Consider the following 14,021-nt stretch of genomic DNA (forward strand, 5'->3'; position numbering starts at 1 on the left):
GGCTGATCTATTGTTGCGCGTGACAACTGTAATCGGATTTGTTGTTGGTGTACGTGAACGACATTTTACACAATATAAATCCATAATATAATTATATCATGAATGTAATTGATTTTTCAGCCACAAAGAAACATGAACCAGTTAAACATCACGCGGCATTACCAAATTCTATTAGAATGATAATAATAGGTCCATCTGGGTCGGGTAAAACACAATTGTTGTTAAATTTGATAATGAGATGGTTGAAATGGGACAAGTTATATTTGGTTGCGCCATCCGTTGATGATCGCGATGCTATGAGGTATTAAAAGATTTTAATGAAAACGCATGATTAATAAGTGAAAATAATGATGATATTATTGAATTTATCACCGATATCGAAGAAGCCCCATCGGTTGATTCTATCGATGGATCTATTAATAATTTAGTTGTATACGATGATGTAATGTTGGATAAGCAAGCGAATCCTGCCAGGATATTTTCTCGAGGAAGTCATAAAAATACTGATGTTACTTATGTAACTCAGAGGTATACGCAGATACCAAAAGTTATCAGGGATAATTGTAACGTTTTAGCTGTTTTTAACGGCGTAGATACGCACACGCTAAGAAATATTCATTGTACTTGGTGCAGCGGCGACATGGATATAATTAAATTCAAAAACTTTTTCAGTCGCGCCCAAGCAACCCCGCACGGATTTGTAATAAACCTGCATGATCCTCGAAAACGATATCGAATCGGCCTTGACAAAATATTTGGATTTAAAAAAAACTCACCAACAACAGCAACGGTGGGGTGGGGTGGGGTGGCGGCGTCCTAAGGTTGTTTCGATATTTTTGTTGTTTTTTAATCATCGTGGAAGCGTTTATTTTGGGAAATCAGCCTGTCTTCGAACAATATTTTCGTAGAAGCTTTTATTTCGGAAAATACTCCTTGATTATTTAAGTGATTGAGGCGGTAATTGAGTATCTGTGGGAATTACATGTAATTCTTCACGAGTAAATCCACGCTGGACAGCAAGTATATAAATTGCTGGTCTACCTGACGATCTTGTCACGGTAGATATTCTATGTGGTGTTGTGCTCCAGATGGGATCAGTTGCTCTTTTTCTGCCACCCTCGGCCTCGCCCGGTTTATACAAATATTGTACAATAATATTACCTAGAACTGGCCGTGTGGAAAAATCACGTCTTTTTATTGGTATTTTTTTTTTGGTTTTTTTTGTAATCGCGATAGCTGGTTTCATCGCTATTGCTCGCGTTGGTTCATTATTTATCGCTGATATTACACCTGGCAATCTTTCCACCCACTCGTGAGATCGTTTATCTTGAATAAATTCTCTCGCGTACTGATATCCAAATAATCGTTCAGCAAGTGTTTTATTGAATCGTTCAACAATTGCTTGATCATTATGAATATTAACTTTTCCACGTCGTATTTTAACATTATTTTGTTTCATTAAAAAAGAACCTAAAAAGTCTCTGCCAGGATCAACCTGAAGTAGGATTGGCCATTTTAATGGTCCTCGTTGATAAATTTTTCTAAATACATTTGCTACCTCAGTGGCTGTTTTAGTTATTAGCGGCTCTGCTTCTTTGTATCTACTTGCGATATCAACTATCGTTAATACATACTTCTATGTGTTACCGTCAACGGTGTCGTGCAGTAAAAACATAATATCAGCTTGATGAACTTCATTAGGAACACTCACGTCAAAATGCGCGTATTCAATTCGTTTAGGTGGTGGTAAATAAATTTGCCAAACAGCCTGCTTAGATAACCACGCTGCGGCCGTAGCAGGTTTTACTCGAGCAGCCGCGACAAGTTTTTTAATCGCTGTTTTACCTTTCCAAAATCCAAAAGGAGAATAATAAATTGCTTCCATAATATTAATTACCGGCACCTAACGCTAATTTGCCTTTCATCGCGGTGTTGATTAACCAACTAGCTAATCTTTCGTTAATGGATTTATTTTTTTTTATAGAATTTAACGTATGAATTAATTTCACATCCGCGAGATGTCGCTGTTGTAAATCATTACTTCGACAGGCAATATCATGGGCGAGACATGCTTGATCAATTAAATTTATTGGATTCTCCCCTGATTTTGGTTGATTCTGATTATCGAGTCTGATATCGAGTCGAGTTCCAGGGCCGCAATAATTATATCCAGGAAGATGTTTTTCTCCTTGGTATTTGGACCAAAATAATCCTGGCAGCGATGCTAACTTTGCAGTGATGTCAACACCGTATTTCTTTTTTTTTATAATTAAGTTTACTTTGATTGGCTTTTTACCAGATGAAACAATCTAAATTTCTTTGTGCCACATTTCACAAACGTACCAGTGACGGCTGATCTATTGTTGCGCGTGACAACTGTAATCAGATTTGTTGTTGGTGTACGTGAACGACATTTTACACAATATAAATCCATAATATAATTATATCATGAATGTAATTGATTTTTCAGCCACAAAGAAACATGAACCAGTTAAACATCACGCGGCATTACCAAATTCTATTAGAATGATAATAATAGGTCCATCTGGGTCGGGTAAAACACAATTGTTGTTAAATTTGATAATGAGATGGTTGAAATGGGACAAGTTATATTTGGTTGCGCCATCCGTTGATGATCGCGATGCTATGAGGTATTAAAAGATTTTAATGAAAACGCATGATTAATAAGTGAAAATAATGATGATATTATTGAATTTATCACCGATATCGAAGAAGCCCCATCGGTTGATTCTATCGATGGATCTATTAATAATTTAGTTGTATACGATGATGTAATGTTGGATAAGCAAGCGAATCCTGCCAGGATATTTTCTCGAGGAAGTCATAAAAATACTGATGTTACTTATGTAACTCAGAGGTATACGCAGATACCAAAAGTTATCAGGGATAATTGTAACGTTTTAGCTGTTTTTAACGGCGTAGATACGCACACGCTAAGAAATATTCATTGTACTTGGTGCAGCGGCGACATGGATATAATTAAATTCAAAAACTTTTTCAGTCGCGCCCAAGCAACCCCGCACGGATTTGTAATAAACCTGCATGATCCTCGAAAACGATATCGAATCGGCCTTGACAAAATATTTGGATTTAAAAAAAAACTCACCAACAACAGCAACGGGGGTGGGGTGGGGTGGCGGCGTCCTAAGGTTGTTTCGATATTTTTGTTGTTTTTTAATCATCGTGGAAGCGTTTATTTTGGGAAATCAGCCTGTCTTCGAACAATATTTTCGTAGAAGCTTTTATTTCGGAAAATACTCCTTGATTATTTAAGTGATTGAGGCGGTAATTGAGTATCTGTGGGAATTACATGTAATTCTTCACGAGTAAATCCACGCTGAACAGCAAGTATATAAATTGCTGGTCTACCTGACGATCTTGTCACGGTAGATATTCTATGTGGTGTTGTGCTCCAGATGGGATCAGTTGCTCTTTTTCTGCCACCCTCGGCCTCGCCCGGTTTCTACAAATATCGTACAATAATATTACCTAGAACTGGCCGTGTGGAAAAATCACGTCTTTTTATTGGTATTTTTTTTTTTTTTTGTAATCGCGATAGCTGGTTTCATCGCTATTGCTCGCGTTGGTTCATTATTTATCGCTGATATTACACCTGGCAATCTTTCCACCCACTCGTGAGATCGTTTATCTTGAATAAATTCTCTCGCGTACTGATATCCAAATAATCGTTCAGCAAGTGTTTTATTGAATCGTTCAACAATTGCTTGATCATTATGAATATTAACTTTTCCACGTCGTATTTTAACATTATTTTGTTTCATTAAAAAAGCACCTAAAAAGTCTCTGCCAGGATCAACCTGAAGTAGGATTGGCCATTTTAATGGTCCTCGTTGATACATTTTTCTAAATACATTTGCTACCTCAGTGGCTGTTTTAGTTATTAGCGGCTCTGCTTCTTTGTATCTACTTGCGATATCAACTATCGTTAATACATACTTCTATGTGTTACCGTCAACGGTGTCGTGCAGTAAAAACATAATATCAGCTTGATGAACTTCATTAGGAACACTCACGTCAAAATGCGCGTATTCAATTCGTTTAGGTGGTGGTAAATAAATTTGCCAAACAGCCTGCTTAGATAACCACGCTGCGGCCGTAGCAGGTTTTACTCGAGCAGCCGCGACAAGTTTTTTAATCGCTGTTTTACCTTTCCAAAATCCAAAAGGAGAATAATAAATTGCTTCCATAATATTAATTACCGGCACCTAACGCTAATTTGCCTTTCATCGCGGTGTTGATTAACCAACTAGCTAATCTTTCGTTAATGGATTTATTTTTTTTTATAGAATTTAACGTATGAATTAATTTCACATCCGCGAGATGTCGCTGTTGTAAATCATTACTTCGACAGGCAATATCATGGGCGAGACATGCTTGATCAATTAAATTTATTGGATTCTCCCCTGATTTTGGTTGATTCTGATTATCGAGTCTGATATCGAGTCGAGTTCCAGGGCCGCAATAATTATATCCAGGAAGATGTTTTTCTCCTTGGTATTTGGACCAAAATAATCCTGGCAGCGATGCTAACTTTGCAGTGATGTCAACACCGTATTTCTTTTTTTTTATAATTAAGTTTACTTTGATTGGCTTTTTACCAGATGAAACAATCTAAATTTCTTTGTGCCACATTTCACAAACGTACCAGTGACGGCTGATCTATTGTTGCGCGTGACAACTGTAATCGGATTTGTTGTTGGTGTACGTGAACGACATTTTACACAATATAAATCCATAATATAATTATATCATGAATGTAATTGATTTTTCAGCCACAAAGAAACATGAACCAGTTAAACATCACGCGGCATTACCAAATTCTATTAGAATGATAATAATAGGTCCATCTGGGTCGGGTAAAACACAATTGTTGTTAAATTTGATAATGAGATGGTTGAAATGGGACAAGTTATATTTGGTTGCGCCATCCGTTGATGATCGCGATGCTATGAGGTATTAAAAGATTTTAATGAAAACGCATGATTAATAAGTGAAAATAATGATGATATTATTGAATTTATCACCGATATCGAAGAAGCCCCATCGGTTGATTCTATCGATGGATCTATTAATAATTTAGTTGTATACGATGATGTAATGTTGGATAAGCAAGCGAATCCTGCCAGGATATTTTCTCGAGGAAGTCATAAAAATACTGATGTTACTTATGTAACTCAGAGGTATACGCAGATACCAAAAGTTATCAGGGATAATTGTAACGTTTTAGCTGTTTTTAACGGCGTAGATACGCACACGCTAAGAAATATTCATTGTACTTGGTGCAGCGGCGACATGGATATAATTAAATTCAAAAACTTTTTCAGTCGCGCCCAAGCAACCCCGCACGGATTTGTAATAAACCTGCATGATCCTCGAAAACGATATCGAATCGGCCTTGACAAAATATTTGGATTTTAAAAAAAACTCACCAACAACAGCAACGGGGGTGGGGTGGGGTGGCGGCGTCCTAAGGTTGTTTCGATATTTTTGTTGTTTTTTAATCATCGTGGAAGCGTTTATTTTGGGAAATCAGCCTGTCTTCGAACAATATTTTCGTAGAAGCTTTTATTTCGGAAAATACTCCTTGATTATTTAAGTGATTGAGGCGGTAATTGAGTATCTGTGGGAATTACATGTAATTCTTCACGAGTAAATCCACGCTGGACAGCAAGTATATAAATTGCTGGTCTACCTGACGATCTTGTCACGGTAGATATTCTATGTGGTGTTGTGCTCCAGATGGGATCAGTTGCTCTTTTTCTGCCACCCTCGGCCTCGCCCGGTTTATACAAATATTGTACAATAATATTACCTAGAACTGGCCGTGTGGAAAAATCACGTCTTTTTATTGGTATTTTTTTTTTGGTTTTTTTTGTAATCGCGATAGCTGGTTTCATCGCTATTGCTCGCGTTGGTTCATTATTTATCGCTGATATTACACCTGGCAATCTTTCCACCCACTCGTGAGATCGTTTATCTTGAATAAATTCTCTCGCGTACTGATATCCAAATAATCGTTCAGCAAGTGTTTTATTGAATCGTTCAACAATTGCTTGATCATTATGAATATTAACTTTTCCACGTCGTATTTTAACATTATTTTGTTTCATTAAAAAAGAACCTAAAAAGTCTCTGCCAGGATCAACCTGAAGTAGGATTGGCCATTTTAATGGTCCTCGTTGATAAATTTTTCTAAATACATTTGCTACCTCAGTGGCTGTTTTAGTTATTAGCGGCTCTGCTTCTTTGTATCTACTTGCGATATCAACTATCGTTAATACATACTTCTATGTGTTACCGTCAACGGTGTCGTGCAGTAAAAACATAATATCAGCTTGATGAACTTCATTAGGAACACTCACGTCAAAATGCGCGTATTCAATTCGTTTAGGTGGTGGTAAATAAATTTGCCAAACAGCCTGCTTAGATAACCACGCTGCGGCCGTAGCAGGTTTTACTCGAGCAGCCGCGACAAGTTTTTTAATCGCTGTTTTACCTTTCCAAAATCCAAAAGGAGAATAATAAATTGCTTCCATAATATTAATTACCGGCACCTAACGCTAATTTGCCTTTCATCGCGGTGTTGATTAACCAACTAGCTAATCTTTCGTTAATGGATTTATTTTTTTTATAGAATTTAACGTATGAATTAATTTCACATCCGCGAGATCTCGCTGTTGTAAATCATTATTTCGACAGGCAATATCATGGGCGAGACATGCTTGATCAATTAAATTTATTGGCTTATCCCGATTTTGGTTGATTCTGATTATCGAGTCTGATATCGAGTCGAGTTCCAGGGCCGCAATAATTATATCCAGGAATTTGTTTTTCTCCTTGGTATTTGGACCAAAATAATCCTGGCAGCGATGCTAACTTTGCAGTGATGTCAACACCGTATTTCTTTTTTTTTATAATTAAGTTTACTTTGATTGGCTTTTTACCAGATGAAACAAATCTAAATTTCTTTGTGCCACATTTCACAAACGTACCAGTGACGGCTGCTCTATTGTTGCGCGTGACAACTGTAATCGGATTTGTTGTTGGTGTACGTGAACGACATTTTACACAATATAAATCCATAATATAATTATATCATGAATGTAATTGATTTTTCAGCCACAAAGAAACATGAACCAGTTAAACATCACGCGGCATTACCAAATTCTATTAGAATGATAATAATAGGTCCATCTGGGTCGGGTAAAACACAATTGTTGTTAAATTTGATAATGAGATGGTTGAAATGGGACAAGTTATATTTGGTTGCGCCATCCGTTGATGATCGCGATGCTATGAGGTATTAAAAGATTTTAATGAAAACGCATGATTAATAAGTGAAAATAATGATGATATTATTGAATTTATCACCGATATCGAAGAAGCCCCATCGGTTGATTCCATTGATGGATCTATTAATAATTTAGTTGCATATGATGATGTAATGTTGGATAAGCAAGCGAATCCTGCCAGGATATTTTCTCGAGGAAAGTCATAAAAATACTGATGTTACTTATGTAACTCAGAGGTGTACGCAGATACCAAAAGTTATCAGGGATAATTGTAACGTTTTAGCTGTTTTTAACGGCGTAGATACGCACACGCTAAGAAATATTCATTGTACTTGGTGCAGCGGCGACATGGATATAATTAAATTCAAAAACTTTTTCAGTCGCGCCCAAGCAACCCCGCACGGATTTGTAATAAACCTGCATGATCCTCGAACACGATATCGAATCGGCCTTGACAAAATATTTGGATTTAAAAAAAACTCACCAACAACAGCAACGGTGGGGTGGGGTGGGGTGGCGGCGTCCTAAGGTTGTTTCGATATTTTTGTTGTTTTTTAATCATCGTGGAAGCGTTTATTTTGGGAAATCAGCCTGTCTTCGAACAATATTTTCGTAGAAGCTTTTATTTCGGAAAATACTCCTTGATTATTTAAGTGATTGAGGCGGTAATTGAGTATCTGTGGGAATTACATTAATTCTTCACGAGTAAATCCACGCTGGACAGCAAGTATATAAATTGCTGGTCTACCTGACGATCTTGTCACGGTAGATATTCTATGTGGTGTTGTGCTCCAGATGGGATCAGTTGCTCTTTTTCTGCCACCCTCGGCCTCGCCCGGTTTCTACAAATATCGTACAATAATATTACCTAGAACTGGCCGTGTGGAAAAATCACGTCTTTTTATTGGTATTTTTTTTTTTTTTTTTTTTTTGTAATCGCGATAGCTGGTTTCATGGCTATTGCTCGCGTTGGTTCATTATTTATCGCCGATATTACACCTGGCAATCTTTCCACCCACTCGTGAGATCGTTTATCTTGAATAAATTCTCTCGCGTACTGATATCCAAATAATCGTTCAGCAAGTGTTTTATTGAATCGTTCAACAATTGCTTGATCATTATGAATATTAACTTTTCCACGTCGTATTTTAACATTATTTTGTTTCATTAAAAAAGAACCTAAAAAGTCTCTGCCAGGATCAACCTGAAGTAGGATTGGCCATTTTAATGGTCCTCGTTGATAAATTTTTCTAAATACATTTGCTACCTCAGTGGCTGTTTTAGTTATTAGCGGCTCTGCTTCTTTGTATCTACTTGCGATATCAACTATCGTTAATACATATTTCTATGTGTTACCGTCAACGGTGTCGTGCAGTAAAAACATAATATCAGCTTGATGAACTTCATTAGGAACACTCACGTCAAAATGCGCGTATTCAATTCGTTTAGGTGGTGGTAAATAAATTTGCCAAACAGCCTGCTTAGATAACCACGCTGCGGCCGTAGCAGGTTTTACTCGAGCAGCCGCTACAAGTTTTTTAATCGCTGTTTTACCTTTCCAAAATCCAAAAGGAGAATAATAAATTGCTTCCATAATATTAATTACCGGCACCTAACGCTAATTTGCCTTTCATCGCGGTGTTGATTAACCAACTAGCTAATCTTTCGTTAATGGATTTATTTTTTTTTATAGAATTTAACGTATGAATTAATTTCACATCCGCGAGATGTCGCTGTTGTAAATCATTACTTCGACAGGCAATATCATGGGCGAGACATGCTTGATCAATTAAATTTATTGGATTTTCCCCTGATTTTGGTTGATTCTGATTATCGAGTCTGATATCGAGTCGAGTTCCAGGGCCGCAATAATTATATCCAGGAAGATGTTTTTCTCCATGGTATTTGGACCAAAATAATCCTGGCAGCGATGCTAACTTTGCTGTGATGTCACCACCGTATTTCTTTTTTTTTTATAATTAATTTTACTTTGATTGGCTTTTTACCAGATGAAACAAATCTAAATTTCTTTGTGCCACATTTCACAAACGTACCAGTGACGGCTGATCTATTGTTGCGCGTGACAACTGTAATCGGATTTGTTGTTGGTGTACGTGAACGACATTTTACACAATATAAATCCATAATATAATTATATCATGAATGTAATTGATTTTTCAGCCACAAAGAAACATGAACCAGTTAAACATCACGCGGCATTACCAAATTCTATTAGAATGATAATAATAGGTCCATCTGGGTCGGGTAAAACACAATTGTTGTTAAATTTGATAATGAGATGGTTGAAATGGGACAAGTTATATTTGGTTGCGCCATCCGTTGATGATCGCGATGCTATGAGGTATTAAAAGATTTTAATGAAAACGCATGATTAATAAGTGAAAATAATGATGATATTATTGAATTTATCACCGATATCGAAGATTGATTGATTGTTTGTTTTTTAACGGCGTATCAGCACCTTTAGGCTATTTAGCGCCAAACAAAGTGTTATTTGTATAATCTTTTAAAACTTATAAAAGGTCCTATATCGACCAGCGATATAAAAGAACAAATGGTTGAAATTAAAAACGGTAAGATGGTAACGGTGCAAAATAAAGCTTCCCGATCAACGGGAGATGTAAAAAAGATGAATAGGTATTAAAATGGGACGGTACATATATTGCATAAAACTGCACAAGGTGATAGCATAAAAGTCAGAGTTTAGAGTAAATATTTACGGCTTTCAAGGACTCTATAATACGAGTGATGTTTATATTATCAAAAAGTTCTTTCATGTCATGCACAATGTAATAACGATCGCGCGTAGGTTGTAGGTCAAAGCACTCTATCATAAAGTGCTTGACAGTGAATGGTTCATTGCAAGAAACGCACTCTGGTGGGTCTTCACCTTTTAGTATGTGGGTGTGGGTGATATAAGTATGACCAATTCGGATTCTTGCAATGACTACCTCCTCCCTACGAATGGTTCTGTAGGAAGGAGTCCATTCTCCTAGAGTTGGTTTGATTGCGTGAAGTTTGTTATTTACAGCATCATTCCATGATGCCTGCCACTTCTGACGTAAGAACTTTCTGATACAAGGTTTAAAATCAGTATACGGTATTTTAAAATCAGATGGTTCTTGAGAAAGGGCCATTTTAGCAGCGCGATCTGCTTTTTCGTTACCTTTAATACCAATGTGGCTAGGTAACCAACAGTATATTATATTGTGGGAGACACTCAGCTCGGTATATTTTACGAGCATGTTTTTCAATAATGGGTTCTCCAGTTTTCTATTGTGTAGCGACTGGAGCAATGATAGCGAGTCGGAGAAGATGATACTGTTTAAAATACGGTTCTTTTCTACTTGCGATATCAACTATCGTTAATACATACTTGTCTTCGAACAATATTTTCGTAGAAGCTTTTATTTCGGAAAATACTCCTTGGTCTGCTCGGCCATCACAGCTTCTAGTTATTTTAGCTTATTTGTACTATGAACATAAACTTGGAGTGCAAGCACGACCCCTAAACATATAAAAAAATTTGTTTTTCAAATCAATTTATAACCATTTATATAATAAAAGCCTAATTCCTCCTAGTACTAATATTAGTACCCTTACTCGTACCTCGTGGACAGGGTACTAACTAGTACTAATATTAGTACCCTTACTCGTACCTCGTGGACACAAATCAAGTTGAGGCTACGACATCGTAGCTAGACGGTATATGTCTGAATGCTTCCTGTTAATTTTTTTGAAAAGGTATCATAAAGATGGGTTCATTTTTGAAATCTGCACACTCAAATTATGCAGAAAACATTCCATTTTTATATATTCTATAATTATGAAAAAATCATCCCCTTCTGCTATTGTTACAGGTTTGAACCCCATCCCTTGATTTTCTTTGTAACGAGCCACTGACCTCAAAATGGCGTATTTGCGTACTCAATCGTGACGTCTGTGAAAACAACCCATAATATTTTTTTGAACAGAATATTCTGGTGATAACTGCCTATTTTCAAATGGTAAGTACTGCAGTATTTTATTTTCATCAATCAGTCGAATTCGGTGTGCGTTTTGCTTCAGTATTGAAGACGGAAACCTTACGTGCGCAGACTGTTCCATGTCACGCCGGATCGATATAAAACTTAGTGGAACTATAATCAAAGAAAGAATGAAAGAATCTTTTTATCGTCTATGAATCGTAAAAAGACTGGAAAGGCTATACACATCCATTTAACAGACACTAACGTACCAACACATACCTTTCGAACGACAATATCATGAACCTAATCCAAATCAACCATTCTCGTTTGCATTAAGTTCACGGAAAATTACCTCGCATGCGCAGGAATTTCACAGCTGTATCCGGGTTAAAGGTCAAAAGGACCCTAATCACGGAGATTTAACACGGCGATAAGCAGCACTTCAATCAGGTAAGAATGATTTACTCTCTGATTAGGTACAAGTTAAGACATTATTTGCTGATAAAAGTCTCTGATGAGGCAAGCTTAAACTTCTGACAGTAAACAGGCTATAACTTATAATTCAAGAGAAGAGCGGCCACATGGTTACAAGTCGGACCAAATCTGAAAAATAAAGTTTATGAAAATGTAAATCAATTACTATAAATATTATAACATAATTCACACAACTTCCCCTGCACTACTTTTGGGGGAAAATGGTGTTTCTGCAATGCAAAATGTGTTCTCTTGCTATCGAGTAGATTGCACCATATGTCACAATGTATGAATGGTAGGCAGCAGAAAATTTCACCGATACTCTCCTTTCATATGGCAGCATGCAAAACCTCTATATTTCATATTGTACCATCTACATTCATCTCTCTCTCTCTCTCTCTCTCTCTCTCTCTCTCTGACAACAGCAAAGAAAACAAAAATGGTTAGATAAAGAAGTATAAATTCAGTTCTACTCACCACAGGCACTTGATTCTGGGGTAAACTAATGTGTACACTCACTATATATAGTGAGTGTATACATTAGTTTACCCCAGAATCAAGTGCCTGTGCAAAAATGTACAGTAAGCACTTCTGACAGCACCAGATTTCTTCTCTGCACAAATCCAAACCTTGTGTGGCTCTCAATTTAGATGTTGAGATGGCTTGCAGAAAGCAGCAAGAAAACAGTATGTTGAGATATTCTGTATTGGGTGATAAAATATTTCCTGGAGCCAATTTGACGTGTAATAACTGTAAGCCTTTCCTTCCTTGTAATCGCCCATAAGTCGGTTTGAAAGTTCATCTGGTGTCCCGTAAGGTTGAGAAAGTTTGCAATGTCCCAATACATGATGGGTGGCCACATTGTCATTTCATCTTTCTCACCTCTCCACTCATTTGGTTTCAGTAGCATAGGGTCAGGTAAATACCCATCTTCTGTCATCAAAAGTGATTTTTACTTTTGTCATTTTTCTCTGTCAACTTCTTCCTGAGTTGGTACTAAGGGTAGCTTTTGTTCACTCGCTACAAATACTCGATCAACTAATTTCTTTTTTGTCCCCACTGTCGAAAGTCCCTTTTTCATCAAAAACACCTTCAAGCTATCGACTTTCCATGTTTCTATAGTGTCAGAAGATAGATTCTCACCGTTAAAAGACATCGTTCACTCCTGTTAAATGGCGTTATGAATGAGGGTGTGCTGCTTGGGTCCCTTTGACTCGTGACGTCACAATAAATATGGCGGCACACAGTATATTATCGTGAACTTGCTATGCATTTGGACATAGAACACAATTAATTTTACTATATGTTCTCTACATTTGTTTCTCAGTACTGAACTTTCCACTGTGTGACAATCAATACAAATCATATGTTAATCTAAAATACATTCAAAGATGACTTCACGGTGAAGTTCTCATCAAAGGTTGACCTGCTCTTTTTTGAGATGCTGGACTGTCAACATAGCAGCATGTAAAAGAACACAGATTTCACTTCCGGATCATCACCAAGGCCTTATTACTCAGTGTGCACTGTCACCAAAACACACACAGACAACAACACCCTGAGCTCATATTATCAAGAATAAACAGTTACCTTTAAATCCCTACCAAAAAATGCATAAATAAAACTCTTCTATCACCAACAAAATGAGAGGAAAAAATGTTCTAAAAATAAACTAGAACTACATCTGTGGGTACTGAACTGGAAGTATTAATTGTGAACCGATTCCTGACAGGGTTAGACAATTTCAGCTCCACGGACAAAACTTCCATCCTTGATCAAATCAATGTCTCTTAAATACTGCTGCAAAGTTTTAAGGAATTTCATTCATGAATAGGACAGTTACAGGACGGAGGCTTTTAGCTGACACCACTTAACACAAGCTCAAGCCAATTCCAAATGGCCAAATTTCAAAAATGCACAAAACTTAAAGTTTAATTGTGATTTTGCTAATTAAGATAAACACCTGAAATAAACTGTTTTAGTTCTAACACCAGTCTGGAAATTACTAGAAATCAAACTTGACTGTTTAACTTTCTTAGAAAATTCAATTTTTAAAAATGATAAATATTTTTATATGAAAATTTAAATTTAACTTAAATTTTAATGAAAATTTAAAACCTGAAGTTGACAAATTTTGTTCTGTGACAAAGTCTGTCCATTCCTTTGTCATAAACATCAATGGTTTTCCTTATGAGATGTGAAGCAATTAAACCAGAGGTTGTCA

General features: G+C 36.7%; 1 long non-coding RNA gene across 1 annotated transcript in view; it reads left to right on the forward strand.

Annotated features, from left to right (window-relative positions):
* The first annotated feature begins 11,716 nt into the window (after positions 1–11,716).
* Positions 11,717–14,021, forward strand: part of LOC149785155 (uncharacterized) — a 34,278-nt gene continuing 31,973 nt past the window's right edge. The window contains exon 1 of the long non-coding RNA XR_016413489.1: positions 11,717–11,773. This is a non-coding gene — a long non-coding RNA (uncharacterized LOC149785155). The remainder of the gene's footprint in view (positions 11,774–14,021) is intronic.

This window comes from Sinohyriopsis cumingii, chromosome 13 (genome assembly GCF_028554795.1).
Source record: "Sinohyriopsis cumingii isolate HCF-2022 chromosome 13, ASM2855479v2, whole genome shotgun sequence".
NCBI lineage: Eukaryota > Metazoa > Mollusca > Bivalvia > Unionida > Unionidae > Sinohyriopsis > Sinohyriopsis cumingii.